Raw genomic sequence first — 22,898 nt, forward strand, 5'->3', positions numbered from 1 at the left:
GAGTTTTGTACTTTTAAGCATCTAGTCGGCTAGACCTTGCAGTTTTGAAAGGCAATTGTGAAATGGCTCACTTCCTGAACTTGGAGCACAAAAAAGCCTACAGCACCTGGTATTCCCAGGTGGTCTCCCATCCAGGTACTAACTAGGCCCGACACTGCTTAGCTTTTGAGATCAGACGAGATCAGGCGCATTCAGTGTGGTGTGGCCGTAGGCTCTGGGCCTAGTGAGTTTTGTACTTTTAAGCATCTAGTCGGCTAGACCTTGCAGTTTTAAAAGGCAATTGAGAAAGGCCTCACTTCCTGAACTTGGAGCACAAAAAAGCCTACAGCACCTGGTATTCCCAGGCCTTCTCCCATCCAGGTACTAACTAGGCCTGACACTGCTTAACTTCCGAGATCAGACGAGATCGGGTGCATTCAGTGTGGTGTGGCCGTAGGCTCTAGGAATGCTAAGAATATTACTCTTATGCATTTGCATTTAGTAAGCTAAGCCATGCAGCCACTTGCAACATGATACCACGCTCATCGCTCGATCAGGCTCGATCAGGCGAGATATATAAGACTGGTGGGCCCATTCAGGACTCCTATGTCTGGTAGGATAACTTTAATTCATCCATCCTGTGTCTGTTGCAGGGAGGTGGAGAGAACAATCAACACAATAATGGTTTTCTTTCATGCCTCTTGAAGGACTCAATATTCTCTGTACTGCATTACATGTGAAAGTCGATTTATTACCCATGAACACACTACCTGTATGCTAATTCTATGTAAAAAGGTAGCTCCAGCCCTCATGATGTTGTCCAACATTTCCGCTATAAAACGGGATACAATTATTTTGGAAACATACCAAATTTGAAAAATAATTGAGAAGTTGCGCAATTACTAATCATGGAGCACAAAAAAGCCTACAGCACCTGGTATTCCCAGGCAGTCTCCCATCCAGGTACTAACGAGGCCCTACACTGCTTAGCTTCCGAGATCAGACGCATTCAGTGTGGTGTGGCCGTAGGCTCTGGGCCTTGTGAGTTTTGTACTTTTAAGCATCTAGTCGGCTAGACCTTGCAGTTTTGAAAGGCAATTGTGAAATGGCTCACTTCCTGAACTTGGAGCACAAAAAAGCCTACAGCACCTGGTATTCACAGGCGGTCTCCCATCCAGGTACTAACAAGGCCCGACACTGCTTAGCTTCCGAGATCAGACGAGATCGGGCGCATTCAGTGTGGTGTGGCCGTAGGCTCTGGGCCTTGTGAGTTTTGTACTTTTAAGCATCTAGTCGGCTAGACCTTGCAGTTTTGAAAGGCAATTGAGAAATGGCTCACTTCCTGAACTTGGAGTACAAAAAAGCCTACAGCACCTGGTATTCCCAGGCGGTCTCCCATCCAGGTACTAACTAGGCCCGACACTGCTTAGCTTCTGAGATCAGACGAGATCAGGCGCATTCAGTGTGGTGTGGCCTTAGGCTCTGGGCCGAGTGCGTTTTGTACTTTTAAGCATCTAGTCGGCTAGACCTTGCAGTTTTAAAAGGCAATTGAGAAAGGGCTCACTTCCTGAACTTGGAGCACAAAAAAGCCTACAGCACCTGGTATTCCCAGGCAGTCTCCCATCCAGGTACTAACTAGGCCTGACACTGCTTAACTTCCGAGATCAGACGAGATTGGGTGCATTCAGTGTGGTGTGGCCGTAGGCTCTAGGAATGCTAAGAATATTACTCTTATGCATTTGCATTTAGTAAGCTAAGCCATGCAGCCACTTGCAACATGATACCACGCTCATCGCTCGATCAGGCGAGATATATAAGACTGGTGGGCCCATTCAGGACTCCTATGTCTGGTAGGATAACTTTAATTCATCCATCCTGTGTCTGTTGCAGGGAGGTGGAGAGAACAATCAACACAATAATGGTTTTCTTTCATGCCTCTTGAAGGACTCAATATTCTCTGTACTGCATTACATGTGAACGTCGATTTATTACCCATGAACACACTACCTGTATGCTAATTCTATGTAAAAAGGTAGCTCCAGCCCTCATGATGTTGTCCAACATTTCCGCTATAAAACGGTATACAATTATTTTGGAAACATACCAAATTTGAAAAATAATTGAGAAGTTGCGCAATTACTAATCATGGAGCACAAAAAAGCCTACAGCACCTGGTATTCCCAGGCAGTCTCCCATCCAGGTACTAACTAGGCCCGACCCTGCTTAGCTTCCGAGATCGGGCGCATTCAGTGTGGTGTGGCCGTAGGCTCTGGGCCTAGTGAGTTTTGTACTTTTAAGCATCTAGTCGGCTAGACCTTGCAGTTTTGAAAGGCAATTGTGAAATGGCTCACTTCCTGAACTTGGAGCACAAAAACGCCTACAGCACCTGGTATTCCCAGGCGGTCTCCCATCCAGGTACTAACGAGGCCCGACACTGCTTAGCTTCCAAGATCAGACGCATTCAGTGTGGTGTGGCCGTAGGCTCTGGGCCTTGTGAGTTTTGTACTTTTAAGCATCTAGTCGGCTAGACCTTGCAGTTTTGAAAGGCAATTGTGAAATGGCTCACTTCCTGAACTTGGAGCACAAAAAAGCCTACAGCACCTGGTATTCCCAGGTGGTCTCCCATCCAGGTACTAACTAGGCCCGACACTGCTTAGCTTCCGAGATCAGACGAGATCGGGCGCAATCAGTGTGGTGTGGCCGTAGGCTCTGGGCCTAGTGAGTTTTGTACTTTTAAGCATCTAGTCAGCTAGACCTTGCAGTTTTGAAAGGCAATTGAGAAATGGCTCACTTCCTGAACTTGGAGCACAAAAAAGCCTACAGCACCTGGTATTCCCAGGCAGTCTCCCATCCAGGTACTAACGAGGCCTGACACTGCTTAGCTTCCGAGATCAGACGAGATCGGGCGCATTCAGTGTGGTGTGGCCGTAAGCTCTGGGCCTTGTGAGTTTTGTACTTTTAAGCATCTAGTCGGCTAGACCTTGCAGTTTTGAAAGGCAATTGAGAAATGGCTCACTTCCTGAACTTGGAGTACAAAAAAGCCTACAGCACCTGGTATTCCCAGGTGGTCTCCCATCCAGGTATTAACTAGGCCCAACACTGCTTAGCTTCTAAGATCAGACGAGATCAGGCGCATTCAGTGTGGTGTGGCCGTAGGCTCTGGGCCTAGTGAGTTTTGTACTTTTAAGCATCTAGTCGGCTAGACCTTGCAGTTTTGAAAGGCAATTGTGAAATGGCTCACTTCCTGAACTTGGAGCACAAAAAAGCCTACAGCACCTGGTATTCCCAGGCGGTCTCCCATCCAGGTACTAACGAGGCCCGACACTGCTTAGCTTCCGAGATCAGACGCATTCAGTGTGGTGTGGCCGTAGGCTCTGGGCCTTGTGAGTTTTGTACTTTTAAGCATCTAGTCGGCTAGACCTTGCAGTTTTGAAAGGCAATTGAGAAATGGCTCACTTCCTGAACTTGGAGTACAAAAAAGCCTACAGCACCTGGTATTCCCAGGCGGTCTCCCATCCAGGTACTAACTAGGCCCAACACTGCTTAGCTTCTGAGATCAGACGAGATCAGGCGCATTCAGTGTGGTGTGGCCGTAGGCTCTGGGCCTAGTGAGTTTTGTACTTTTAAGCATCTAGTCGGCTAGACCTTGCAGTTTTGAAAGGCAATTGAGAAAGGGCTCACTTCCTGAACTTGGAGCACAAAAAAGCCTACAGCACCTGGTATTCCCAGGCGGTCTCCCATCCAGGTACTAACTAGGCCTGACACTGCTTAACTTCCGAGATCAGACGAGATCGGGTGCATTCAGTGTGGTGTGGCCATAGGCTCTAGGAATGCTAAGAATATTACTCTTATGCATTTGCATTTAGTAAGCTAAGCCATGCAACCACTTGCAACATGATACCACGCTCATCGCTCGATCAGGCTCGATCAGGCGAGATATATAAGACTGGTGGGCCCATTCAGGACTCCTATGTCTGGTAGGATAACTTTAATTCATCCATCCTGTGTCTGTTGCAGGGAGGTGGAGAGAACAATCAACACAATAATGGTTTTCTTTCATGCCTCTTGAAGGACTCAATATTCTTTGTACTGCATTACATGTGAAAGTCGATTTATTACCCATGAACACACTACCTGTATGCTAATTCTATGTAAAAAGGTAGCTCCAGCCCTCATGATGTTGTCCAACATTTCCGCTATAAAACGGTATACAATTATTTTGGAAACATACCAAATTTGAAAAATAATTGAGAAGTTGCGCAATTACTAATCATGGAGCACAAAAAAGCCTACAGCACCTGGTATTCCCAGGCAGTCTCCCATCCAGGTACTAACTAGGCCCGACCCTGCTTAGCTTCCGAGATCGGGCACATTCAGTGTGGTGTGGCCGTAGGCTCTGGGCCTAGTGAGTTTTGTACTTTTAAGCATCTAGTCGGCTAGACCTTGCAGTTTTGAAAGGAAATTGTGAAATGGCTCACTTCCTGAACTTGGAGCACAAAAAAGCCTACAGCACCTGGTATTCCCAGGCGGTCTCCCATCCAGGTACTAACGAGGCCCGACACTGCTTAGCTTCCGAGATCAGACGAGATTGGGCGCATTCAGTGTGGTGTGGCCGTAGGCTCTGGGCCTTGTGAGTTTTGTACTTTTAAGCATCTAGTCGGCTAGACCTTGCAGTTTTGAAAGGCAATTGAGAAATAGCTCACTTCCTGAACTTGGAGTACAAAAAAGCCTACAGCACCAGGTATTCCCAGGCGGTCTCCCATCCAGGTACTAACTAGGCCCGACACAGACGAGATCAGGTGCATTCAGTGTGGTGTGGCCGTAGGCTCTGGGCCTAGTGAGTTTTGTACTTTTAAGCATCTAGTCGGCTAGACCTTGCAGTTTTGAAAGGCAATTGAGAAATGGCTCACTTCCTGAACTTGGAGTACAAAAAAGCCTACAGCACCTGGTATTCCCAGGCGGTCTCCCATCCAGGTACTAACTAGGCCCGACACTGCTTAGCTTCTGAGATCAGACGAGATCAGGCGCATTCAGTGTGGTGTGGCCGTAGGCTCTGGGCCTAGTGAGTTTTGTACTTTTAAGCATCTAGTCGGCTAGACCTTGCAGTTTTAAAAGGCAATTGAGAAAGGGCTCACTTCCTGAACTTGGAGCACAAAAAAACCTACAGCACCTGGTATTCCCAGGCGGTCTCCCATCCAGGTACTAACTAGGCCTGACACTGCTTAACTTCCGAGATCAGACGAGATCGGGTGCATTCAGTGTGGTGTGGCCGTAGGCTCTAGGAATGCTAAGAATATTACTCTTATGCATTTGCATTTAGTAAGCTAAGCCATGCAGCCACTTGCAACATGATACCACGCTCATCGCTCGATCAGGCTCGATCAGGCGAGATATATAAGACTGGTGGGCCCATTCAGGACTCCTATGTCTGGTAGGATAACTTTAATTCATCCATCCTGTGTCTGTTGCAGGGAGGTGGAGAGAACAATCAACACAGTAATGGTTTTCTTTCATGCCTCTTGAAGGACTCAATATTCTCTGTACTGCATTACATGTGAAAGTCGATTTATTACCCATGAACACACTACCTGTATGCTAATTCTATGTAAAAAGGTAGCTCCAGTCCTCATGATGTTGTCCAACATTTCCGCTATAAAACGGGATACAATTATTTTGGAAACATACCAAATTTGAAAAATAATTGAGAAGTTGCGCAATTACTAATCATGGAGCACAAAAAAGCCTACAGCACCTGGTATTCCCAGGCAGTCTCCCATCCAGGTACTAACTAGGCCCGACCCTGCTTAGCTTCCGAGATCGGGCTCATTCAGTGTGGTGTGGCTGTAGGCTCTGGGACTAGTGAGTTTTGTACTTTTAAGCATCTAGTCGGCTAGACCTTGCAGTTTTGAAAGGCAATTGTGAAATGGCTCACTTCCTGAACTTGGAGCACAAAAAAGCTTACAGCACCTGGTATTCCCAGGTGGTCTCCCATCCAGGTACTAACTAGGCCCGACACTGCTTAGCTTCTGAGATCAGACGAGATCAGGCGCATTCAGTGTGGTGTGGCCGTAGGCTCTGGGCCTAGTGAGTTTTGTACTTTTAAGCATCTAGTCGGCTAGACCTTGCAGTTTTAAAAGGCAATTGAGAAAGGGCTCACTTCCTGAACTTGGAGCACAAAAAAGCCTACAGCACCTGGTATTCCCAGGCGGTCTCCCATCCAGGTACTAACTAGGCCTGACACTGCTTAACTTCCGAGATCAGACGAGATCGGGTGCATTCAGTGTGGTGTGGCCGTAGGCTCTAGGAATGCTAAGAATATTACTCTTATGCATTTGCATTTAGTAAGCTAAGCCATGCAGCCACTTGCAACATGATACCACGCTCATCGCTCGATCAGGCTCGATCAGGCGAGATATATAAGACTGGTGGGCCCATTCAGGACTCCTATGTCTGGTAGGATAACTTTAATTCATCCATCCTGTGTCTGTTGCAGGGAGGTGGCGAGAACAATCAACACAATAATGGTTTTCTTTCATGCCTCTTGAAGGACTCAATATTCTCTGTACTGCATTACATGTGAAAGTCGATTTATTACCCATGAACACACTACCTGTATGCTAATTCTATGTAAAAAGGTAGCTCCAGCCCTCATGATGTTGTCCAACATTTCCGCTATAAAACGGGATACAATTATTTTGGAAACATACCAAATTTGAAAAATAATTGAGAAGTTGCGCAATTACTAATCATGGAGCACAAAAAAGCCTACAGCACCTGGTATTCCCAGGCAGTCTCCCATCCAGGTACTAACGAGGCCCTACACTGCTTAGCTTCCGAGATCAGACGCATTCAGTGTGGTGTGGCCGTAGGCTCTGGGCCTTGTGAGTTTTGTACTTTTAAGCATCTAGTCGGCTAGACCTTGCAGTTTTGAAAGGCAATTGTGAAATGGCTCACTTCCTGAACTTGGAGCACAAAAAAGCCTACAGCACCTGTTATTCCCAGGCGGTCTCCCATCCAGGTACTAACAAGGCCCGACACTGCTTAGCTTCCGAGATCAGACGAGATCGGGCGCATTCAGTGTGGTGTGGCCGTAGGCTCTGGGCCTTGTGAGTTTTGTACTTTTAAGCATCTAGTCGGCTAGACCTTGCAGTTTTGAAAGGCAATTGAGAAATGGCTCACTTCCTGAACTTGGAGCACAAAAAAGCCTACAGCACCTGGTATTCCCAGGTGGTCTCCCATCCAGGTACTAACTAGGCCCGACACTGCTTAGCTTCTGAGATCAGACGAGATCAGGCGCATTCAGTGTGGTGTGGCCTTAGGCTCTGGGCCTAGTGAGTTTTGTACTTTTAAGCATCTAGTCGGCTAGACCTTGCAGTTTTAAAAGGCAGTTGAGAAAGGGCTCACTTCCTGAACTTGGAGCACAAAAAAGCCTACAGCACCTGGTATTCCCAGGCGGTCTCCCATCCAGGTACTAACTAGGCCTGACACTGCTTAACTTCCGAGATCAGACGAGATCGGGTGCATTCAGTGTGGTGTGGCCGTAGGCTCTAGGAATGCTAAGAATATTACTCTTATGCATTTGCATTTAGTAAGCTAAGCCATGCAGCCACTTGCAACATGATACCACGCTCATCGCTCGATCAGGCGAGATATATAAGACTGGTGGGCCCATTCAGGACTCCTATGTCTGGTAGGATAACTTTAATTCATCCATCCTGTGTCTGTTGCAGGGAGGTGGAGAGAACAATCAACACAATAATGGGTTTCTTTCATGCCTCTTGAAGGACTCAATATTCTCTGTACTGCATTACATGTGAAAGTCGATTTATTACCCATGAACACACTACCTGTATGCTAATTCTATGTAAAAAGGTAGCTCCAGCCCTCATGATGTTGTCCAACATTTCCGCTATAAAACGGGATACAATTATTTTGGAAACATACCAAATTTGAAAAATAATTGAGAAGTTGCGCAATTACTAATCATGGAGCACAAAAAAGCCTACAGCACCTGGTATTCCCAGGCAGTCTCCCATCCAGGTACTAACTAGGCCCAACCCTGCTTAGCTTCCGAGATCGGGCGCATTCAGTGTGGTGTGGCCGTAGGCTCTGGGCCTAGTGAGTTTTGTACTTTTAAGCATCTAGTCGGCTAGACCTTGCAGTTTTGAAAGGCAATTGTGAAATGGCTCACTTCCTGAACTTGGAGTACAAAAAAGCCTACAGCACCTGGTATTCCCAGGTGGTCTCCCATCCAGGTACTAACTAGGCCCGACACTGCTTAGCTTCCGAGATCAGACGAGATCGGGCGCAATCAGTGTGGTGTGGCCGTAGGCTCTGGGCCTAGTGAGTTTTGTACTTTTAAGCATCTAGTCAGCTAGACCTTGCAGTTTTGAAAGGCAATTGAGAAATGGCTCACTTCCTGAACTTGGAGCACAAAAAAGCCTACAGCACCTGGTATTCCCAGGCGGTCTCCCATCCAGGTACTAACGAGGCCCGACACTGCTTAGCTTCCGAGATCAGACGAGATCAGGCGCATTCAGTGTGGTGTGGCCGTAGGCTCTGGGCCTTGTGAGTTTTGTACTTTTAAGCATCTAGTCGGCTAGACCTTGCAGTTTTAAAAGGCAATTGAGAAAGGGCTCACTTCCTGAACTTGGAGCACAAAAAAGCCTACAGCACCTGGTATTCCCAGGCGGTCTCCCATCCAGGTACTAACTAGGCCTGACACTGCTTAACTTCCAAGATCAGACGCATTCAGTGTGGTGTGGCCGTAGGCTCTAGGAATGCTAAGAAAATTACTCTTATGCATTTGCATTTAGTAAGCTAAGCCATGCAGCCACTTGCAACATGATACCACGCTCATCGCTCGATCAGGCTCGATCAGGCGAGATATATAAGACTGGTGGGCCCATTCAGGACTCCTATGTCTGGTAGGATAACTTTAATTCATCCATCCTGTGTCTGTTGCAGGGAGGTGGAGAGAACAATCAACACAATAATGGGTTTCTTTCATGCCTCTTGAAGGACTCAATATTCTCTGTACTGCATTACATGTGAAAGTCGATTTATTACCCATGAACACACTACCTGTATGCTAATTCTATGTAAAAAGGTAGCTCCAGCCCTCATGATGTTGTCCAACATTTCCGCTATAAAACGGGATACAATTATTTTGGAAACATACCAAATTTGAAAAATAATTGAGAAGTTGCGCAATTACTAATCATGGAGCACAAAAAAGCCTACAGCACCTGGTATTCCCAGGCAGTCTCCCATCCAGGTACTAACTAGGCCTGACCCTGCTCTGCTTCCGAGATCGGGCGCATTCAGTGTGGTGTGGCCGTAGGCTCTGGGCCTAGTGAGTTTTGTACTTTTAAGCATCTAGTCGGCTAGACCTTGCAGTTTTGAAAGGGAATTGTGAAATGGCTCACTTCCTGAACTTGGAGCACAAAAAAGCCTACAGCACCTTGTATTCCCAGGCGGTCTCCCATCCAGGTACTAACGAGGCCCGACACTGCTTAGCTTCCGAGATCAGACGAGATCGGGCGCATTCAGTGTGGTGTGGCCGTAGGCTCTGGGCCTTGTGAGTTTTGTACTTTTAAGCATCTAGTCGGCTAGACCTTGCAGTTTTGAAAGGCAATTGAGAAATGGCTCACTTCCTGAACTTGGAGTACAAAAAAGCCTACAGCACCTGGTATTCCCAGGCGGTCTCCCATCCAGGTACTAACTAGGCCCGACACTGCTTAGCTTCTGAGATCAGACGAGATCAGGCGCATTCAGTGTGGTGTGGCCATAGGCTCTGGGCCTAGTGAGTTTTGTACTTTTAAGCATCTAGTCGGCTAGACCTTGCAGTTTTGAAAGGCAATTGAGAAATGGCTCACTTCCTGAACTTGGAGTACAAAAAAGCCTACAGCACCTGGTATTCCCAGGCGGTCTCCCATGCAGGTATTAACTAGGCCCGACACTGCTTAGCTTCTGAGATCAGACGAGATCAGGCGCATTCAGTGTGGTGTGGCCGTAGGCTCTGGGCCTAGTGAGTTTTGTACTTTTAAGCATCTAGTCGGCTAGACCTTGCAGTTTTAAAAGGCAATTGAGAAAGGGCTCACTTCCTGAACTTGGAGCACAAAAAAGCCTACAGCACCTGGTATTCCCAGGCGGTCTCCCATCCAGGTACTAACTAGGCCTGACACTGCTTAACTTCCGAGATCAGACGAGTTCGGGTGCAATCAGTGTGGTGTGGCCGTAGGCTCTAGGAATGCTAAGAATATTACTCTTATGCATTTGCATTTAGTAAGCTAAGCCATGCAGCCACTTGCAACATGATACCACGCTCATCGCTCGATCAGGCTCGATCAGGCGAGATATATAAGACTGGTGGGCCCATTCAGGACTCCTATGTCTGGTAGGATAACTTTAATTCATCCATCCTGTGTCTGTTGCAGGGAGGTGGAGAGAACAATCAACACAATAATGGGTTTCTTTCATGCCTCTTGAAGGACTCAATATTCTCTGTACTGCATTACATGTGAAAGTCGATTTATTACCCATGAACACACTACCTGTATGCTAATTCTATGTAAAAAGGTAGCTCCAGCCCTCATGATGTTGTCCAACATTTCCGCTATAAAACGGGATACAATTATTTTGGAAACATACCAAATTTGAAAAATAATTGAGAAGTTGTGCAATTACTAATCATGGAGCACAAAAAAGCCTACAGCACCTGGTATTCCCAGGCAGTCTCCCATCCACGTACTAACTAGGCCCGACCCTGCTTAGCTTCCGAGATCGGGCGCATTCAGTGTGGTGTGGCCGTAGGCTCTGGGCCTAGTGAGTTTTGTACTTTTAAGCATCTAGTCGGCTAGACCTTGCAGTTTTGAAAGGAAATTGTGAAATGGCTCACTTCCTGAACTTGGAGCACAAAAAAGCCTACAGCACCTGGTATTCCCAGGTGGTCTCCCATCCAGGTACTAACTAGGCCCGACACTGCTTAGCTTCCGAGATCAGACGAGATCGGGCGCAATCAGTGTGGTGTGTCCGTAGTCTCTGGGCCTAGTGAGTTTTGTACTTTTAAGCATCTAGTCAGCTAGACCTTGCAGTTTTGAAAGGCAATTGAGAAATGGCTCACTTCCTGAACTTGGAGCACAAAAAAGCCTACAGCACCTGGTATTCCCAGGCGGTCTCCCATCCAGGTACTAACAAGGCCCGACACTGCTTAGCTTCCGAGATCAGACGAGATCAGGCACATTCAGTGTGGTGTGGCCGTAGGCTCTGGGCCTAGTGAGTTTTGTACTTTTAAGCATCTAGTCGGCTAGACCTTGCAGTTTTAAAAGGCAATTGAGAAAGGGCTCACTTCCTGAACTTGGAGCACAAAAAAGCCTACAGCACCTGGTATTCCCAGGCGGTCTCCCATCCAGGTACTAACTAGGCCTGACACTGCTTAACTTCCGAGATCAGACGAGATCGGGTGCATTCAGTGTGGTGTGGCCGTAGGCTCTAGGAATGCTAAGAATATTACTCTTATGCATTTGCATTTAGTAAGCTAAGCCATGCAGCCACTTGCAACATGATACCACGCTCATCGCTCGATCAGGCGAGATATATAAGACTGGTGGGCCCATTCAGGACTCCTATGTCTGGTAGGATAACTTTAATTCATCCATCCTGTGTCTGTTGCAGGGAGGTGGAGAGAACAATCAACACAATAATGGGTTTCTTTCATGCCTCTTGAAGGACTCAATATTCTCTGTACTGCATTACATGTGAAAGTCGATTTATTACCCATGAACACACTACCTGTATGCTAATTCTATGTAAAAAGGTAGCTCCAGCCCTCATGATGTTGTCCAACATTTCCGCTATAAAACGGGATACAATTATTTTGGAAACATACCAAATTTGAAAAATAATTGAGAAGTTGTGCAATTACTAATCATGGAGCACAAAAAAGCCTACAGCACCTGGTATTCCCAGGCAGTCTCCCATCCACGTACTAACTAGGCCCGACCCTGCTTAGCTTCCGAGATCGGGCGCATTCAGTGTGGTGTGGCCGTAGGCTCTGGGCCTAGTGAGTTTTGTACTTTTAAGCATCTAGTCGGCTAGACCTTGCAGTTTTGAAAGGCAATTGTGAAATGGCTCACTTCCTGAACTTGGAGCACAAAAAAGCCTACAGCACCTGGTATTCCCAGGTGGTCTCCCATCCAGGTACTAACTAGGCCCGACACTGCTTAGCTTCCGAGATCAGACGAGATCGGGCGCAATCAGTGTGGTGTGTCCGTAGTCTCTGGGCCTAGTGAGTTTTGTACTTTTAAGCATCTAGTCAGCTAGACCTTGCAGTTTTGAAAGGCAATTGAGAAATGGCTCACTTCCTGAACTTGGAGCACAAAAAAGCCTACAGCACCTGGTATTCCCAGGCGGTCTCCCATCCAGGTACTAACGAGGCCCGACACTGCTTAGCTTCGGAGATCAGACGAGATCAGGCACATTCAGTGTGGTGTGGCCGTAGGCTCTGGGCCTTGTGAGTTTTGTACTTTTAAGCATCTAGTCGGCTAGACCTTGCAGTTTTAAAAGGCAATTGAGAAAGGGCTCACTTCCTGAACTTGGAGCACAAAAAAGCCTACAGCACCTGGTATTCCCAGGCAGTCTCCCATCCAGGTACTAACTAGGCCTGACACTGCTTAACTTCCGAGATCAGACGAGATCGGGTGCATTCAGTGTGGTGTGGCCGTAGGCTCTAGGAATGCTAAGAATATTACTCTTATGCATTTGCATTTAGTAAGCTAAGCCATGCAGCCACTTGCAACATGATACCACGCTCATCGCTCGATCAGGCTCGATCAGGCGAGATATATAAGACTGGTGGGCCCATTCAGGACTCCTATGTCTGGTAGGATAACTTTAATTCATCCATCCTGTGTCTGTTGCAGGGAGGTGGAGAGAACAATCAACACAATAATGGGTTTCTTTCATGCCTCTTGAAGGACTCAATATTCTCTGTACTGCATTACATGTGAAAGTCGATTTATTACCCATGAACACACTACCTGTATGCTAATTCTATGTAAAAAGGTAGCTCCAGCCCTCATGATGTTGTCCAACATTTCCGCTATAAAACGGGATACAATTATTTTGGAAACATACCAAATTTGAAAAATAATTGAGAAGTTGCGCAATTACTAATCATGGAGCACAAAAAAGCCTACAGCACCTGGTATTCCCAGGCAGTCTCCCATCCAGGTACTAACGAGGCCCTACACTGCTTAGCTTCCGAAATCAGACGCATTCAGTGTGGTGTGGCCGTAGGCTCTGGGCCTTGTGAGTTTTGTACTTTTAAGCATCTAGTCGGCTAGACCTTGCAGTTTTGAAAGGCAATTGTGAAATGGCTCACTTCCTGAACTTGGAGCACAAAAAAGCCTACAGCACCTGGTATTCCCAGGCGGTCTCCCATCCAGGTACTAACAAGGCCCGACACTGCTTAGCTTCCGAGATCAGACGAGATCGGGCGCATTCAGTGTGATGTGGCCGTAGGCTCTGGGCCTTGTGAGTTTTGTACTTTTAAGCATCTAGTCGGCTAGACCTTGCAGTTTTGAAAGGCAATTGAGAAATGGCTCACTTCCTGAACTTGGAGTACAAAAAAGCCTACAGCACCTGGTATTCCCAGGCGGTCTCCCATCCAGGTACTAACTAGGCCCGACACTGCTTAGCTTCTGAGATCAGACGAGATCAGGCGCATTCAGTGTGGTGTGGCCTTAGGCTCTGGGCCTAGTGAGTTTTGTACTTTTAAGCATCTAGTCGGCTAGACCTTGCAGTTTTAAAAGGCAATTGAGAAAGGGCTCACTTCCTGAACTTGGAGCACAAAAAAGCCTACAGCACCTGGTATTCCCAGGCGGTCTCCCATCCAGGTACTAACTAGGTCTGACACTGCTTAACTTCCGAGATCAGACGAGATCGGGTGCATTCAGTGTGGTGTGGCCGTAGGCTCTAGGAATGCTAAGAATATTACTCTTATGCATTTGCATTTAGTAAGCTAAGCCATGCAGCCACTTGCAACATGATACCACGCTCATCGCTCGATCAGGCTCGATCAGGCGAGATATATAAGACTGGTGGGCCCATTCAGGACTCCTATGTCTGGTAGGATAACTTTAATTCATCCATCCTGTGTCTGTTGCAGGGAGGTGGAGAGAACAATCAACACAATAATGGGTTTCTTTCATGCCTCTTGAAGGACTCAATATTCTCTGTACTGCATTACATGTGAAAGTCGATTTATTACCCATGAACACACTACCTGTATGCTAATTCTATGTAAAAAGGTAGCTCCAGCCCTCATGATGTTGTCCAACATTTCCGCTATAAAACGGGATACAATTATTTTGGAAACATACCAAATTTGAAAAATAATTGAGAATTTGCGCAATTACTAATCATGGAGCACAAAAAAGCCTACAGCACCTGGTATTCCCAGGCAGTCTCCCATCCAGGTACTAACTAGGCCTGACCCTGCTTAGCTTCCGAGATTGGGCGCATTCAGTGCGGTGTGGCCGTAGGCTCTGGGCCTAGTGAGTTTTGTACTTTTAAGCATCTAGTCGGCTAGACCTTGCAGTTTTGAAAGGCAATTGTGAAATGGCTCACTTCCTGAACTTGGAGTACAAAAAAGCCTACAGCACCTGGTATTCCCAGGTGGTCTCCCATCCAGGTACTAACTAGGCCCGACACTGCTTAGCTTCCGAGATCAGACGAGATCGGGCGCAATCAGTGTGGTGTGGCCGTAGGCTCTGGGCCTAGTGAGTTTTGTACTTTTAAGCATCTAGTCAGCTAGACCTTGCAGTTTTGAAAGGCAATTGAGAAATGGCTCACTTCCTGAACTTGGAGCACAAAAAAGCCTACAGCACCTGGTATTCCCAGGCGGTCTCCCATCCAGGTACTAACGAGGCCCGACACTGCTTAGCTTCCGAGATCAGACGAGATCAGGCACATTCAGTGTGGTGTGGCCGTAGGCTCTGGGGCTTGTGAGTTTTGTACTTTTAAGCATCTAGTCGGCTAGACCTTGCAGTTTTAAAAGGCAATTGAGAAAGGGCTCACTTCCTGAACTTGGAGCACAAAAAAGCCTACAGCACCTGGTATTCCCAGGCAGTCTCCCATCCAGGTACTAACTAGGCCTGACACTGCTTAACTTCCGAGATCAGACGAGATCGGGTGCATTCAGTGTGGTGTGGCCGTAGGCTCTAGGAATGCTAAGAATATTACTCTTATGCATTTGCATTTAGTAAGCTAAGCCATGCAGCCACTTGCAACATGATACCACGCTCATCGCTCGATCAGGCTCGATCAGGCGAGATATATAAGACTGGTGGGCCCATTCAGGACTCCTATGTCTGGTAGGATAACTTTAATTCATCCATCCTGTGTCTGTTGCAGGGAGGTGGAGAGAACAATCAACACAATAATGGTTTTCTTTCATGCCTCTTGAAGGACTCAATATTCTCTGTACTGCATTACATGTGAAAGTCGATTTATTACCCATGAACACACTACCTGTATGCTAATTCTATGTAAAAAGGTAGCTCCAGGCCTCATGATGTTGTCCAACATTTCCGCTATAAAACGGGATACAATTATTTTGGAAACATACCAAATTTGAAAAATAATTGAGAAGTTGCGCAATTACTAATCATGGAGCACAAAAAAGCCTACAGCACCTGGTATTCCCAGGCAGTCTCCCATCCAGGTACTAACTAGGCCCGACCCTGTTTAGCTTCCGAGATCGGGTGCATTCAGTGTGGTGTGGCCGTAGGCTCTGGGCCTAGAGAGTTTTGTACTTTTAAGCATCTAGTCGGCTAGACCTTGCAGTTTTGAAAGGCAATTGTGAAATAGGCTCACTTCCTGAACTTGGAGCACAAAAAAGCCTACAGCACCTGGTATTCCCAGGCGGTCTCCCATCCAGGTACTAACGAGGCCCTACACTGCTTAGCTTCTGAGATCAGACGCATTCAGTGTGGTGTGGCCGTAGGCTCTGGGCCTTGTGAGTTTTGTACTTTTAAGCATCTAGTCGGCTAGACCTTGCAGTTTTGAAAGGCAATTGTGAAATGGCTCACTTCCTGAACTTGGAGCACAAAAAAGCCTACAGCACCTGGTATTCCCAGGCGGTCTCCCATCCAGGTACTAACGAGGCCCGACACTGCTTAGCTTCCGAGATCAGACGAGTTCGGGCGCATTCAGTGTGGTGTGGCCGTAGGCTCTGGGCCTTGTGAGTTTTGTACTTTTAAGCATCTAGTCGGCTAGACCTTGCAGTTTTGAAAGGCAATTGAGAAATGGCTCACTTCCTGAACTTGGAGTACAAAAAAGCCTACAGCACCTGGTATTCCCAGGCCGTCTCCCATCCAGGTACTAACTAGGCCCGACACTGCTTAGCTTCTGAGATCAGACGAGATCAGGCGCATTCAGTGTGGTGTGGCCGTAGGCTCTGGGCCGAGTGAGTTTTGTACTTTTAAGCATCTAGTCGGCTAGACCTTGCAGTTTTGAAAGGCAATTGTGAAATGGCTCACTTCCTGAACTTGGAGCACAAAAAAGCCTACAGCACCTGGTATTCCCAGGTGGTCTCCCATCCAGGTACTAACTAGGCCCGACACTGCTTAGCTTTTGAGATCAGACGAGATCAGGCGCATTCAGTGTGGTGTGGCCGTAGGCTCTGGGCCTAGTGAGTTTTGTACTTTTAAGCATCTAGTCGGCTAGACCTTGCAGTTTTAAAAGGCAATTGAGAAAGGCCTCACTTCCTGAACTTGGAGCACAAAAAAGCCTACAGCACCTGGTATTCCCAGGCCTTCTCCCATCCAGGTACTAACTAGGCCTGACACTGCTTAACTTCCGAGATCAGACGAGATCGGGTGCATTCAGTGTGGTGTGGCCGTAGGCTCTAGGAATGCTAAGAATATTACTCTTATGCATTTGCATTTAGTAAGCTAAGCCATGCAGCCACTTGCAACATGATACCACGCTCATCGCTCGATCAGGCTCGATCAGGCGAGATATATAAGACTGGTGGGCCCATTCAGGACTCCTATGTCTGGTAGGATAACTTTAATTCATCCATCCTGTGTCTGTTGCAGGGAGGTGGAGAGAACAATCAACACAATAATGGTTTTCTTTCATGCCTCTTGAAGGACTCAATATTCTCTGTACTGCATTACATGTGAAAGTCGATTTATTACCCATGAACACACTACCTGTATGCTAATTCTATGTAAAAAGGTAGCTCCAGCCCTCATGATGTTGTCCAACATTTCCGCTATAAAACGGGATACAATTATTTTGGAAACATACCAAATTTGAAAAATAATTGAGAAGTTGCGCAATTACTAATCATGGAGCACAAAAAAGCCTACAGCACCTGGTATTCCCAGGCAGTCTCCCATCCAGGTACTAACAAGGCCCTACACTGCTTAGCTTCCGAGATCAGACGCATTCAGTGTGGTGTGGCCGTAGGCTCTGGGCCTTGTGAGTTTTGTACTTTTAAGCATCTAGTCGGCTAGACCTTGCAGTTTTGAAAGGCAATTGTGAAATGGCTCACTTCCTGAACTTGGAGCACAAAAAAGCCTACAGCACCTGGTATTCACAGGCGGTCTCCCATCCAGGTACTAACAAGGCCCGACACTGCTTAGCTTCCGAGATCAGACGAGATCGGGCGCATTCAGTGTGGTGTGGCCGTAGGCTCTGGGCCTTGTGAGTTTTGTACTTTTAAGCATCTAGTCGGCTAGACCTTGCAGTTTTGAAAGGCAATTGAGAAATGGCTCACTTCCTGAACTTGGAGTACAAAAAAGCCTACAGCACCTGGTATTCCCAGGCGGTCTCCCATCCAGGTACTAACTAGGCCCGACACTGCTTAGCTTCTGAGATCAGACGAGATCAGGCGCATTCAGTGTGGTGTGGCCTTAGGCTCTGGGCCGAGTGAGTTTTGTACTTTTAAGCATCTAGTCGGCTAGACCTTGCAGTTTTAAAAGGCAATTGAGAAAGGGCTCACTTCCTGAACTTGGAGCACAAAAAAGCCTACAGCACCTGGTATTCCCAGGCGGTCTCCCATCCAGGTACTAACTAGGCCTGACACTGCTTAACTTCCGAGATCAGACGCATTCAGTGTGGTGTGGCCGTAGGCTCTAGGAATGCTAAGAATATTACTCTTATGCATTTGCATTTAGTAAGCTAAGCCATGCAGCCACTTGCAACATGATACCACGCTCATCGCTCGATCAGGCTCGATCAGGCGAGATATATAAGACTGGTGGGCCCATTCAGGACTCCTATGTCTGGTAGGATAACTTTAATTCATCCATCCTGTGTCTGTTGCAGGGAGGTGGAGAGAACAATCAACACAATAATGGGTTTCTTTCATGCCTCTTGAAGGACTCAATATTCTCTGTACTGCATTACATGTGAAAGTCGATTTATTACCCATGAACACACTACCTGTATGCTAATTCTATGTAAAAAGGTAGCTCCAGCCCTCATGATGTTGTCCAACATTTCCGCTATAAAACGGGATACAATTATTTTGGAAACATACCAAATTTGAAAAATAATTGAGAATTTGCGCAATTACTAATCATGGAGCACAAAAAAGCCTACAGCACCTGGTATTCCCAGGCAGTCTCCCATCCAGGTACTAACTAGGCCCGACCCTGCTTAGCTTCCGAGATCGGGCGCATTCAGTGTGGTGTGGCCGTAGGCTCTGGGCCTAGTGAGTTTTGTACTTTTAAGCATCTAGTCAGCTAGACCTTGCAGTTTTGAAAGGCAATTGAGAAATGGCTCACTTCCTGAACTTGGAGCACAAAAAAGCCTACAGCACCTGGTATTCCCAGGCGGTCTCCCATCCAGGTACTAACGAGGCCCGACACTGCTTAGCTTCCGAGATCAGACGAGATGGGGCGCATTCAGTGTGGTGTGGCCGCAGGCTCTGGACCTTGTGAGTTTTGTACTTTTAAGCATCTAGTCAGCTAGACCTTGCAGTTTTGAAAGGCAATTGAGAAATGGCTCACTTCCTGAACTTGGAGCACAAAAAAGCCTACAGCACCTGGTATTCCCAGGCGGTCTCCCATCCAGGTACTAACGAGGCCCGACACTGCTTAGCTTCCGAGATCAGACGAGATCAGGCGCATTCAGTGTGGTGTGGCCGTAGGCTCTGGGCCTTGTGAGTTTTGTACTTTTAAGCATCTAGTCGGCTAGACCTTGCAGTTTTAAAAGGCAATTGAGAAAGGGCTCACTTCCTGAACTTGGAGCACAAAAAAGCCTACAGCACCTGGTATTCCCAGGCGGTCTCCCATCCAGGTACTAACTAGGCCTGACACTGCTTAACTTCCAAGATCAGACGAGATCGGGTGCATTCAGTGTGGTGTGGCCGTAGGCTCTAGGAATGCTAAGAATATTACTCTTATGCATTTGCATTTAGTAAGCTAAGCCATGCAGCCACTTGCAACATGATACCACGCTCATCGCTCGATCAGGCTCGATCAGGCGAGATATATAAGACTGGTGGGCCCATTCAGGACTCCTATGTCTGGTAGGATAACTTTAATTCATCCATCCTGTGTCTGTTGCAGGGAGGTGGAGAGAACAATCAACACAATAATGGGTTTCTTTCATGCCTCTTGAAGGACTCAATATTCTCTGTACTGCATTACATGTGAAAGTCGATTTATTACCCATGAACACACTACCTGTATGCTAATTCTATGTAAAAAGGTAGCTCCAGCCCTCATGATGTTGTCCAACATTTCCGCTATAAAACGGGATACAATTATTTTGGAAACATACCAAATTTGAAAAATAATTGAGAAGTTGCGCAATTACTAATCATGGAGCACAAAAAAGCCTACAGCACCTGGTATTCCCAGGCAGTCTCCCATCCAGGTACTAACTAGGCCTGACCCTGCTCAGCTTCCGAGATCGGGCGCATTCAGTGTGGTGTGGCCGTAGGCTCTGGGCCTAGTGAGTTTTGTACTTTTAAGCATCTAGTCGGCTAGACCTTGCAGTTTTGAAACGGAATTGTGAAATGGCTCACTTCCTGAACTTGGAGCACAAAAAAGCCTACAGCACCTGGTATTCCCAGGCGGTCTCCCATCCAGGTACTAACGAGGCCCGACACTGCTTAGCTTCCGAGATCAGACAAGATCGGGCGCATTCAGTGTAGTGTGGCCGTAGGCTCTGGGCCTTGTGAGTTTTGTACTTTTAAGCATCTAGTCGGCTAGACCTTGCAGTTTTGAAAGGCAATTGAGAAATGGCTCACTTCCTGAACTTGGAGTACAAAAAAGCCTACAGCACCTGGTATTCCCAGGCGGTCTCCCATCCAGGTACTAACTAGGCCCGACACTGCTTAGCTTCTGAGATCAGACGAGATCAGGCGCATTCAGTGTGGTGTGGCCGTAGGCTCTGGGCCTAGTGAGTTTTGTACTTTTAAGCATCTAGTCGGCTAGACCTTGCAGTTTTGAAAGGCAATTGAGAAAGGGCTCACTTCCTGAACTTGGAGCACAAAAAAGCCTACAGCACCTGGTATTCCGAGGCGGTCTCCCATCCAGGTACTAACTAGGCCTAACACTGCTTAACTTCCGAGATCAGACGAGATCGGGTGCATTCAGTGTGGTGTGGCCGTAGGCTCTAGGAATGCTAAGAATATTACTCTTATGCATTTGCATTTAGTAAGCTAAGCCATGCAGCCACTTGCAACATGATACCACGCTCATCGCTCGATCAGGTTCGATCAGGCGAGATATATAAGACTGGTGGGCCCATTCAGGACTCCTATGTCTGGTAGGATAACTTTAATTCATCCATCCTGTGTCTGTTGCAGGGAGGTGGAGAGAACAATCAACACAGTAATGGTTTTCTTTCATGCCTCTTGAAGGACTCAATATTCTCTGTACTGCATTACATGTGAAAGTCGATTTATTACCCATGAACACACTACCTGTATGCTAATTCTATGTAAAAAGGTAGCTCCAGCCCTCATGATGTTGTCCAACATTTCCGCTATAAAACGGGATACAATTATTTTGGAAACATACCAAATTTGAAAAATAATTGAGAAGTTGCGCAATTACTAATCATGGAGCACAAAAAAGCCTACAGCACCTGGTATTCCCAGGCAGTCTCCCATCCAGGTACTAACTAGGCCCGACCCTGCTTAGCTTCCGAGATCGGGCGCATGGCCGTAGGCTCTGGGACTAGTGAGTTTTGTACTTTTAAGCATCTAGTCGGCTAGACCTTGCAGTTTTGAAAGGCAATTGTGAAATGGCTCACTTCCTGAACTTGGAGCACAAAAAAGCCTACAGCACCTGGTATTCCCAGGTGGTCTCCCATCCAGGTACTAACTAGGCCCGACACTGCTTAGCTTCTGAGATCAGACGAGATCAGGCGCATTCAGTGTGGTGTGGCCGTAGGCTCTGGGCCTAGTGAGTTTTGTACTTTTAAGCATCTAGTCGGCTAGACCTTGCAGTGTTGAAAGGCAATTGTGAAATGGCTCACTTCCTGAACTTGGAGCACAAAAAAGCCTACAGCACCTGGTATTCCCAGGTGGTCTCCCATCCAGGTACTAACTAGGCCCGACACTGCTTAGCTTCTGAGATCAGACGAGATCAGGCGCATTCAGTGTGGTGTGGCCGTAGGCTCTGGGCCTAGTGAGTTTTGTACTTTTAAGCATCTAGTCGGCTAGACCTTGCAGTTTTAAAAGGCAATTGAGAAAGGGCTCACTTCCTGAACTTGGAGCACAAAAAAGCCTACAGCACCTGGTATTCCCAGGCGGTCTCCCATCCAGGTACTAACTAGGCCTGACACTGCTTAACTTCCGAGATCAGAAGAGATCGGGTGCATTCAGTGTGGTGTGGCCGTAGGCTCTAGGAATGCTAAGAATATTACTCTTATGCATTTGCATTTAGTAAGCTAAGCCATGCAGCCACTTGCAACATGATACCACGCTCATCGCTCGATCAGGCTCGATCAGGCGAGATATATAAGACTGGTGGGCCCATTCAGGACTCCTATGTCTGGTAGGATAACTTTAATTCATCCATCCTGTGTCTGTTGCAGGGAGGTGGAGAGAACAATCAACACAATAATGGTTTTCTTTCATGCCTCTTGAAGGACTCAATATTCTCTGTACTGCATTACATGTGAAAGTCGATTTATTACCCATGAACACACTACCTGTATGCTAATTCTATGTAAAAAGGTAGCTCCAGCCCTCATGATGTTGTCCAACATTTCCGCTATAAAACGGGATACAATTATTTTGGAAACATACCAAATTTGAAAAATAATTGAGAAGTTGCGCAATTACTAATCATGGAGCACAAAAAAGCCTACAGCACCTGGTATTCCCAGGCAGTCTCCCATCCAGGTACTAACTAGGCCCGACCCTGCTTAGCTTCCGAGATCGGGCGCATTCAGTGTGGTGTGGCCGTAGGCTCTGGGCCTAGTGAGTTTTGTACTTTTAAGCATCTAGTCGGCTAGACCTTGCAGTTTCGAAAGGCAATTGTGAAATGGCTCACTTCCTGAACTTGGAGCACAAAAAAGCCTACAGCACCTGGTATTCCCAGGCGGTCTCCCATCCAGGTACTAACGAGGCCCGACACTGCTTAGCTTCCAAGATCAGACGCATTCAGTGTGGTGTGGCCGTAGGCTCTGGGCCTTGTGAGTTTTGTACTTTTAAGCATCTAGTCGGCTAGACCTTGCAGTTTTGAAAGGCAATTGTGAAATGGCTCACTTCCTGAACTTGGAGCACAAAAAAGCCTACAGCACCTGGTATTCCCAGGCGGTCTCCCATCCAGGTACTAACGAGGCCCGACACTGCTTAGCTTCCGAGATCAGACGAGTTCGGACGCATTCAGTGTGGTGTGGCCGTAGGCTCTGGGCCTTGTGAGTTTTGTACTTTTAAG

At 47.0% G+C, this 22,898-nt stretch overlaps 50 non-coding genes and 24 pseudogenes across 50 annotated transcripts; all 74 read right to left on the reverse strand.

Moving 5' to 3' along the window:
- Window positions 1-94: 94 nt before the first annotated feature.
- On the reverse strand, window positions 95-213 carry LOC138462659 (5S ribosomal RNA). Its single transcript, XR_011265254.1, has one exon. It is a non-coding gene; the product is annotated as a 5S ribosomal RNA (ribosomal RNA).
- A 106-nt stretch (window positions 214-319) lies between these two features.
- Window positions 320-438, reverse strand: LOC138455480 (5S ribosomal RNA; annotated as a pseudogene).
- Window positions 439-901: 463 nt separating this feature from the next.
- Window positions 902-1,010, reverse strand: LOC138458655 (5S ribosomal RNA; annotated as a pseudogene).
- A 106-nt stretch (window positions 1,011-1,116) lies between these two features.
- Window positions 1,117-1,235, reverse strand: LOC138463495 (5S ribosomal RNA). The gene has a single exon (XR_011266082.1). It is a non-coding gene; the product is annotated as a 5S ribosomal RNA (ribosomal RNA).
- A 106-nt stretch (window positions 1,236-1,341) lies between these two features.
- LOC138464888 (5S ribosomal RNA) lies at window positions 1,342-1,460 on the reverse strand. The gene has a single exon (XR_011267465.1). It is a non-coding gene; the product is annotated as a 5S ribosomal RNA (ribosomal RNA).
- Window positions 1,461-1,566: 106 nt separating this feature from the next.
- On the reverse strand, window positions 1,567-1,685 carry LOC138454911 (5S ribosomal RNA). Its single transcript, XR_011261568.1, has one exon. It is a non-coding gene; the product is annotated as a 5S ribosomal RNA (ribosomal RNA).
- Window positions 1,686-2,138: 453 nt separating this feature from the next.
- On the reverse strand, window positions 2,139-2,247 carry LOC138456987 (5S ribosomal RNA; annotated as a pseudogene).
- A 106-nt stretch (window positions 2,248-2,353) lies between these two features.
- Window positions 2,354-2,462, reverse strand: LOC138459248 (5S ribosomal RNA; annotated as a pseudogene).
- Window positions 2,463-2,568: 106 nt separating this feature from the next.
- Window positions 2,569-2,687, reverse strand: LOC138460214 (5S ribosomal RNA). Its single transcript, XR_011262982.1, has one exon. It is a non-coding gene; the product is annotated as a 5S ribosomal RNA (ribosomal RNA).
- Window positions 2,688-2,793: 106 nt separating this feature from the next.
- Window positions 2,794-2,912, reverse strand: LOC138455227 (5S ribosomal RNA). The gene has a single exon (XR_011261868.1). It is a non-coding gene; the product is annotated as a 5S ribosomal RNA (ribosomal RNA).
- Window positions 2,913-3,018: 106 nt separating this feature from the next.
- On the reverse strand, window positions 3,019-3,137 carry LOC138465107 (5S ribosomal RNA). The gene has a single exon (XR_011267681.1). It is a non-coding gene; the product is annotated as a 5S ribosomal RNA (ribosomal RNA).
- A 106-nt stretch (window positions 3,138-3,243) lies between these two features.
- LOC138457942 (5S ribosomal RNA) lies at window positions 3,244-3,352 on the reverse strand (annotated as a pseudogene).
- A 106-nt stretch (window positions 3,353-3,458) lies between these two features.
- LOC138457647 (5S ribosomal RNA) lies at window positions 3,459-3,577 on the reverse strand. Its single transcript, XR_011262277.1, has one exon. It is a non-coding gene; the product is annotated as a 5S ribosomal RNA (ribosomal RNA).
- Window positions 3,578-3,683: 106 nt separating this feature from the next.
- LOC138462630 (5S ribosomal RNA) lies at window positions 3,684-3,802 on the reverse strand. Its single transcript, XR_011265224.1, has one exon. It is a non-coding gene; the product is annotated as a 5S ribosomal RNA (ribosomal RNA).
- A 463-nt stretch (window positions 3,803-4,265) lies between these two features.
- On the reverse strand, window positions 4,266-4,374 carry LOC138457850 (5S ribosomal RNA; annotated as a pseudogene).
- Window positions 4,375-4,480: 106 nt separating this feature from the next.
- Window positions 4,481-4,599, reverse strand: LOC138454224 (5S ribosomal RNA). Its single transcript, XR_011260910.1, has one exon. It is a non-coding gene; the product is annotated as a 5S ribosomal RNA (ribosomal RNA).
- A 313-nt stretch (window positions 4,600-4,912) lies between these two features.
- On the reverse strand, window positions 4,913-5,031 carry LOC138454760 (5S ribosomal RNA). Its single transcript, XR_011261422.1, has one exon. It is a non-coding gene; the product is annotated as a 5S ribosomal RNA (ribosomal RNA).
- A 106-nt stretch (window positions 5,032-5,137) lies between these two features.
- LOC138462842 (5S ribosomal RNA) lies at window positions 5,138-5,256 on the reverse strand. Its single transcript, XR_011265431.1, has one exon. It is a non-coding gene; the product is annotated as a 5S ribosomal RNA (ribosomal RNA).
- A 463-nt stretch (window positions 5,257-5,719) lies between these two features.
- LOC138458607 (5S ribosomal RNA) lies at window positions 5,720-5,828 on the reverse strand (annotated as a pseudogene).
- A 106-nt stretch (window positions 5,829-5,934) lies between these two features.
- LOC138462818 (5S ribosomal RNA) lies at window positions 5,935-6,053 on the reverse strand. Its single transcript, XR_011265406.1, has one exon. It is a non-coding gene; the product is annotated as a 5S ribosomal RNA (ribosomal RNA).
- A 106-nt stretch (window positions 6,054-6,159) lies between these two features.
- LOC138461412 (5S ribosomal RNA) lies at window positions 6,160-6,278 on the reverse strand. Its single transcript, XR_011264028.1, has one exon. It is a non-coding gene; the product is annotated as a 5S ribosomal RNA (ribosomal RNA).
- Window positions 6,279-6,741: 463 nt separating this feature from the next.
- Window positions 6,742-6,850, reverse strand: LOC138458656 (5S ribosomal RNA; annotated as a pseudogene).
- Window positions 6,851-6,956: 106 nt separating this feature from the next.
- Window positions 6,957-7,075, reverse strand: LOC138463064 (5S ribosomal RNA). The gene has a single exon (XR_011265651.1). It is a non-coding gene; the product is annotated as a 5S ribosomal RNA (ribosomal RNA).
- Window positions 7,076-7,181: 106 nt separating this feature from the next.
- Window positions 7,182-7,300, reverse strand: LOC138464619 (5S ribosomal RNA). The gene has a single exon (XR_011267196.1). It is a non-coding gene; the product is annotated as a 5S ribosomal RNA (ribosomal RNA).
- Window positions 7,301-7,406: 106 nt separating this feature from the next.
- LOC138461415 (5S ribosomal RNA) lies at window positions 7,407-7,525 on the reverse strand. Its single transcript, XR_011264030.1, has one exon. It is a non-coding gene; the product is annotated as a 5S ribosomal RNA (ribosomal RNA).
- A 453-nt stretch (window positions 7,526-7,978) lies between these two features.
- LOC138456428 (5S ribosomal RNA) lies at window positions 7,979-8,087 on the reverse strand (annotated as a pseudogene).
- Window positions 8,088-8,193: 106 nt separating this feature from the next.
- On the reverse strand, window positions 8,194-8,312 carry LOC138460226 (5S ribosomal RNA). The gene has a single exon (XR_011262994.1). It is a non-coding gene; the product is annotated as a 5S ribosomal RNA (ribosomal RNA).
- Window positions 8,313-8,418: 106 nt separating this feature from the next.
- Window positions 8,419-8,537, reverse strand: LOC138463770 (5S ribosomal RNA). Its single transcript, XR_011266355.1, has one exon. It is a non-coding gene; the product is annotated as a 5S ribosomal RNA (ribosomal RNA).
- Window positions 8,538-8,643: 106 nt separating this feature from the next.
- LOC138459186 (5S ribosomal RNA) lies at window positions 8,644-8,752 on the reverse strand (annotated as a pseudogene).
- Window positions 8,753-9,215: 463 nt separating this feature from the next.
- On the reverse strand, window positions 9,216-9,324 carry LOC138459798 (5S ribosomal RNA; annotated as a pseudogene).
- A 106-nt stretch (window positions 9,325-9,430) lies between these two features.
- On the reverse strand, window positions 9,431-9,549 carry LOC138461896 (5S ribosomal RNA). Its single transcript, XR_011264502.1, has one exon. It is a non-coding gene; the product is annotated as a 5S ribosomal RNA (ribosomal RNA).
- A 106-nt stretch (window positions 9,550-9,655) lies between these two features.
- On the reverse strand, window positions 9,656-9,774 carry LOC138461731 (5S ribosomal RNA). Its single transcript, XR_011264338.1, has one exon. It is a non-coding gene; the product is annotated as a 5S ribosomal RNA (ribosomal RNA).
- Window positions 9,775-9,880: 106 nt separating this feature from the next.
- Window positions 9,881-9,999, reverse strand: LOC138453953 (5S ribosomal RNA). Its single transcript, XR_011260651.1, has one exon. It is a non-coding gene; the product is annotated as a 5S ribosomal RNA (ribosomal RNA).
- A 106-nt stretch (window positions 10,000-10,105) lies between these two features.
- Window positions 10,106-10,224, reverse strand: LOC138464932 (5S ribosomal RNA). Its single transcript, XR_011267508.1, has one exon. It is a non-coding gene; the product is annotated as a 5S ribosomal RNA (ribosomal RNA).
- A 463-nt stretch (window positions 10,225-10,687) lies between these two features.
- On the reverse strand, window positions 10,688-10,796 carry LOC138458146 (5S ribosomal RNA; annotated as a pseudogene).
- A 106-nt stretch (window positions 10,797-10,902) lies between these two features.
- Window positions 10,903-11,021, reverse strand: LOC138454432 (5S ribosomal RNA). Its single transcript, XR_011261109.1, has one exon. It is a non-coding gene; the product is annotated as a 5S ribosomal RNA (ribosomal RNA).
- Window positions 11,022-11,127: 106 nt separating this feature from the next.
- Window positions 11,128-11,246, reverse strand: LOC138464939 (5S ribosomal RNA). The gene has a single exon (XR_011267514.1). It is a non-coding gene; the product is annotated as a 5S ribosomal RNA (ribosomal RNA).
- A 106-nt stretch (window positions 11,247-11,352) lies between these two features.
- Window positions 11,353-11,471, reverse strand: LOC138461416 (5S ribosomal RNA). The gene has a single exon (XR_011264031.1). It is a non-coding gene; the product is annotated as a 5S ribosomal RNA (ribosomal RNA).
- A 453-nt stretch (window positions 11,472-11,924) lies between these two features.
- On the reverse strand, window positions 11,925-12,033 carry LOC138458147 (5S ribosomal RNA; annotated as a pseudogene).
- A 106-nt stretch (window positions 12,034-12,139) lies between these two features.
- On the reverse strand, window positions 12,140-12,258 carry LOC138454433 (5S ribosomal RNA). The gene has a single exon (XR_011261110.1). It is a non-coding gene; the product is annotated as a 5S ribosomal RNA (ribosomal RNA).
- A 106-nt stretch (window positions 12,259-12,364) lies between these two features.
- Window positions 12,365-12,483, reverse strand: LOC138454718 (5S ribosomal RNA). The gene has a single exon (XR_011261383.1). It is a non-coding gene; the product is annotated as a 5S ribosomal RNA (ribosomal RNA).
- A 106-nt stretch (window positions 12,484-12,589) lies between these two features.
- On the reverse strand, window positions 12,590-12,708 carry LOC138463417 (5S ribosomal RNA). Its single transcript, XR_011266004.1, has one exon. It is a non-coding gene; the product is annotated as a 5S ribosomal RNA (ribosomal RNA).
- Window positions 12,709-13,171: 463 nt separating this feature from the next.
- LOC138459311 (5S ribosomal RNA) lies at window positions 13,172-13,280 on the reverse strand (annotated as a pseudogene).
- A 106-nt stretch (window positions 13,281-13,386) lies between these two features.
- LOC138463182 (5S ribosomal RNA) lies at window positions 13,387-13,505 on the reverse strand. The gene has a single exon (XR_011265768.1). It is a non-coding gene; the product is annotated as a 5S ribosomal RNA (ribosomal RNA).
- Window positions 13,506-13,611: 106 nt separating this feature from the next.
- Window positions 13,612-13,730, reverse strand: LOC138464889 (5S ribosomal RNA). The gene has a single exon (XR_011267466.1). It is a non-coding gene; the product is annotated as a 5S ribosomal RNA (ribosomal RNA).
- Window positions 13,731-13,836: 106 nt separating this feature from the next.
- Window positions 13,837-13,955, reverse strand: LOC138462986 (5S ribosomal RNA). The gene has a single exon (XR_011265573.1). It is a non-coding gene; the product is annotated as a 5S ribosomal RNA (ribosomal RNA).
- A 463-nt stretch (window positions 13,956-14,418) lies between these two features.
- On the reverse strand, window positions 14,419-14,527 carry LOC138459646 (5S ribosomal RNA; annotated as a pseudogene).
- Window positions 14,528-14,633: 106 nt separating this feature from the next.
- LOC138460238 (5S ribosomal RNA) lies at window positions 14,634-14,752 on the reverse strand. The gene has a single exon (XR_011263006.1). It is a non-coding gene; the product is annotated as a 5S ribosomal RNA (ribosomal RNA).
- Window positions 14,753-14,858: 106 nt separating this feature from the next.
- LOC138453934 (5S ribosomal RNA) lies at window positions 14,859-14,977 on the reverse strand. Its single transcript, XR_011260633.1, has one exon. It is a non-coding gene; the product is annotated as a 5S ribosomal RNA (ribosomal RNA).
- Window positions 14,978-15,083: 106 nt separating this feature from the next.
- On the reverse strand, window positions 15,084-15,202 carry LOC138463418 (5S ribosomal RNA). The gene has a single exon (XR_011266005.1). It is a non-coding gene; the product is annotated as a 5S ribosomal RNA (ribosomal RNA).
- Window positions 15,203-15,665: 463 nt separating this feature from the next.
- Window positions 15,666-15,774, reverse strand: LOC138456588 (5S ribosomal RNA; annotated as a pseudogene).
- A 107-nt stretch (window positions 15,775-15,881) lies between these two features.
- On the reverse strand, window positions 15,882-15,990 carry LOC138456560 (5S ribosomal RNA; annotated as a pseudogene).
- A 106-nt stretch (window positions 15,991-16,096) lies between these two features.
- LOC138464592 (5S ribosomal RNA) lies at window positions 16,097-16,215 on the reverse strand. The gene has a single exon (XR_011267172.1). It is a non-coding gene; the product is annotated as a 5S ribosomal RNA (ribosomal RNA).
- A 106-nt stretch (window positions 16,216-16,321) lies between these two features.
- LOC138465040 (5S ribosomal RNA) lies at window positions 16,322-16,440 on the reverse strand. The gene has a single exon (XR_011267615.1). It is a non-coding gene; the product is annotated as a 5S ribosomal RNA (ribosomal RNA).
- A 106-nt stretch (window positions 16,441-16,546) lies between these two features.
- LOC138462661 (5S ribosomal RNA) lies at window positions 16,547-16,665 on the reverse strand. Its single transcript, XR_011265255.1, has one exon. It is a non-coding gene; the product is annotated as a 5S ribosomal RNA (ribosomal RNA).
- A 106-nt stretch (window positions 16,666-16,771) lies between these two features.
- Window positions 16,772-16,890, reverse strand: LOC138455481 (5S ribosomal RNA; annotated as a pseudogene).
- Window positions 16,891-17,353: 463 nt separating this feature from the next.
- On the reverse strand, window positions 17,354-17,462 carry LOC138458217 (5S ribosomal RNA; annotated as a pseudogene).
- Window positions 17,463-17,568: 106 nt separating this feature from the next.
- On the reverse strand, window positions 17,569-17,687 carry LOC138463496 (5S ribosomal RNA). Its single transcript, XR_011266083.1, has one exon. It is a non-coding gene; the product is annotated as a 5S ribosomal RNA (ribosomal RNA).
- Window positions 17,688-17,793: 106 nt separating this feature from the next.
- On the reverse strand, window positions 17,794-17,912 carry LOC138464890 (5S ribosomal RNA). The gene has a single exon (XR_011267467.1). It is a non-coding gene; the product is annotated as a 5S ribosomal RNA (ribosomal RNA).
- Window positions 17,913-18,018: 106 nt separating this feature from the next.
- LOC138458141 (5S ribosomal RNA) lies at window positions 18,019-18,127 on the reverse strand (annotated as a pseudogene).
- A 463-nt stretch (window positions 18,128-18,590) lies between these two features.
- LOC138456988 (5S ribosomal RNA) lies at window positions 18,591-18,699 on the reverse strand (annotated as a pseudogene).
- A 106-nt stretch (window positions 18,700-18,805) lies between these two features.
- LOC138455199 (5S ribosomal RNA) lies at window positions 18,806-18,924 on the reverse strand. The gene has a single exon (XR_011261840.1). It is a non-coding gene; the product is annotated as a 5S ribosomal RNA (ribosomal RNA).
- Window positions 18,925-19,030: 106 nt separating this feature from the next.
- LOC138463771 (5S ribosomal RNA) lies at window positions 19,031-19,149 on the reverse strand. Its single transcript, XR_011266356.1, has one exon. It is a non-coding gene; the product is annotated as a 5S ribosomal RNA (ribosomal RNA).
- Window positions 19,150-19,255: 106 nt separating this feature from the next.
- Window positions 19,256-19,374, reverse strand: LOC138463638 (5S ribosomal RNA). Its single transcript, XR_011266225.1, has one exon. It is a non-coding gene; the product is annotated as a 5S ribosomal RNA (ribosomal RNA).
- Window positions 19,375-19,837: 463 nt separating this feature from the next.
- Window positions 19,838-19,946, reverse strand: LOC138459537 (5S ribosomal RNA; annotated as a pseudogene).
- A 106-nt stretch (window positions 19,947-20,052) lies between these two features.
- On the reverse strand, window positions 20,053-20,171 carry LOC138454687 (5S ribosomal RNA). The gene has a single exon (XR_011261354.1). It is a non-coding gene; the product is annotated as a 5S ribosomal RNA (ribosomal RNA).
- A 106-nt stretch (window positions 20,172-20,277) lies between these two features.
- LOC138454771 (5S ribosomal RNA) lies at window positions 20,278-20,396 on the reverse strand. The gene has a single exon (XR_011261433.1). It is a non-coding gene; the product is annotated as a 5S ribosomal RNA (ribosomal RNA).
- Window positions 20,397-20,502: 106 nt separating this feature from the next.
- LOC138462942 (5S ribosomal RNA) lies at window positions 20,503-20,621 on the reverse strand. The gene has a single exon (XR_011265529.1). It is a non-coding gene; the product is annotated as a 5S ribosomal RNA (ribosomal RNA).
- Window positions 20,622-21,287: 666 nt separating this feature from the next.
- Window positions 21,288-21,406, reverse strand: LOC138462835 (5S ribosomal RNA). Its single transcript, XR_011265424.1, has one exon. It is a non-coding gene; the product is annotated as a 5S ribosomal RNA (ribosomal RNA).
- A 106-nt stretch (window positions 21,407-21,512) lies between these two features.
- On the reverse strand, window positions 21,513-21,631 carry LOC138462847 (5S ribosomal RNA). Its single transcript, XR_011265436.1, has one exon. It is a non-coding gene; the product is annotated as a 5S ribosomal RNA (ribosomal RNA).
- A 106-nt stretch (window positions 21,632-21,737) lies between these two features.
- LOC138462684 (5S ribosomal RNA) lies at window positions 21,738-21,856 on the reverse strand. Its single transcript, XR_011265278.1, has one exon. It is a non-coding gene; the product is annotated as a 5S ribosomal RNA (ribosomal RNA).
- A 463-nt stretch (window positions 21,857-22,319) lies between these two features.
- On the reverse strand, window positions 22,320-22,428 carry LOC138456989 (5S ribosomal RNA; annotated as a pseudogene).
- A 106-nt stretch (window positions 22,429-22,534) lies between these two features.
- LOC138458953 (5S ribosomal RNA) lies at window positions 22,535-22,643 on the reverse strand (annotated as a pseudogene).
- A 106-nt stretch (window positions 22,644-22,749) lies between these two features.
- LOC138454611 (5S ribosomal RNA) lies at window positions 22,750-22,868 on the reverse strand. Its single transcript, XR_011261280.1, has one exon. It is a non-coding gene; the product is annotated as a 5S ribosomal RNA (ribosomal RNA).
- Between the last annotated feature and the right edge of the window lie 30 nt (window positions 22,869-22,898).

The sequence above is a fragment of the Ambystoma mexicanum genome, chromosome 4p (genome assembly GCF_040938575.1).
Source record: "Ambystoma mexicanum isolate Mex_15411 chromosome 4p, UKY_AmexF1_1, whole genome shotgun sequence".
NCBI classification, from domain to species: Eukaryota; Metazoa; Chordata; class Amphibia; order Caudata; family Ambystomatidae; genus Ambystoma; species Ambystoma mexicanum.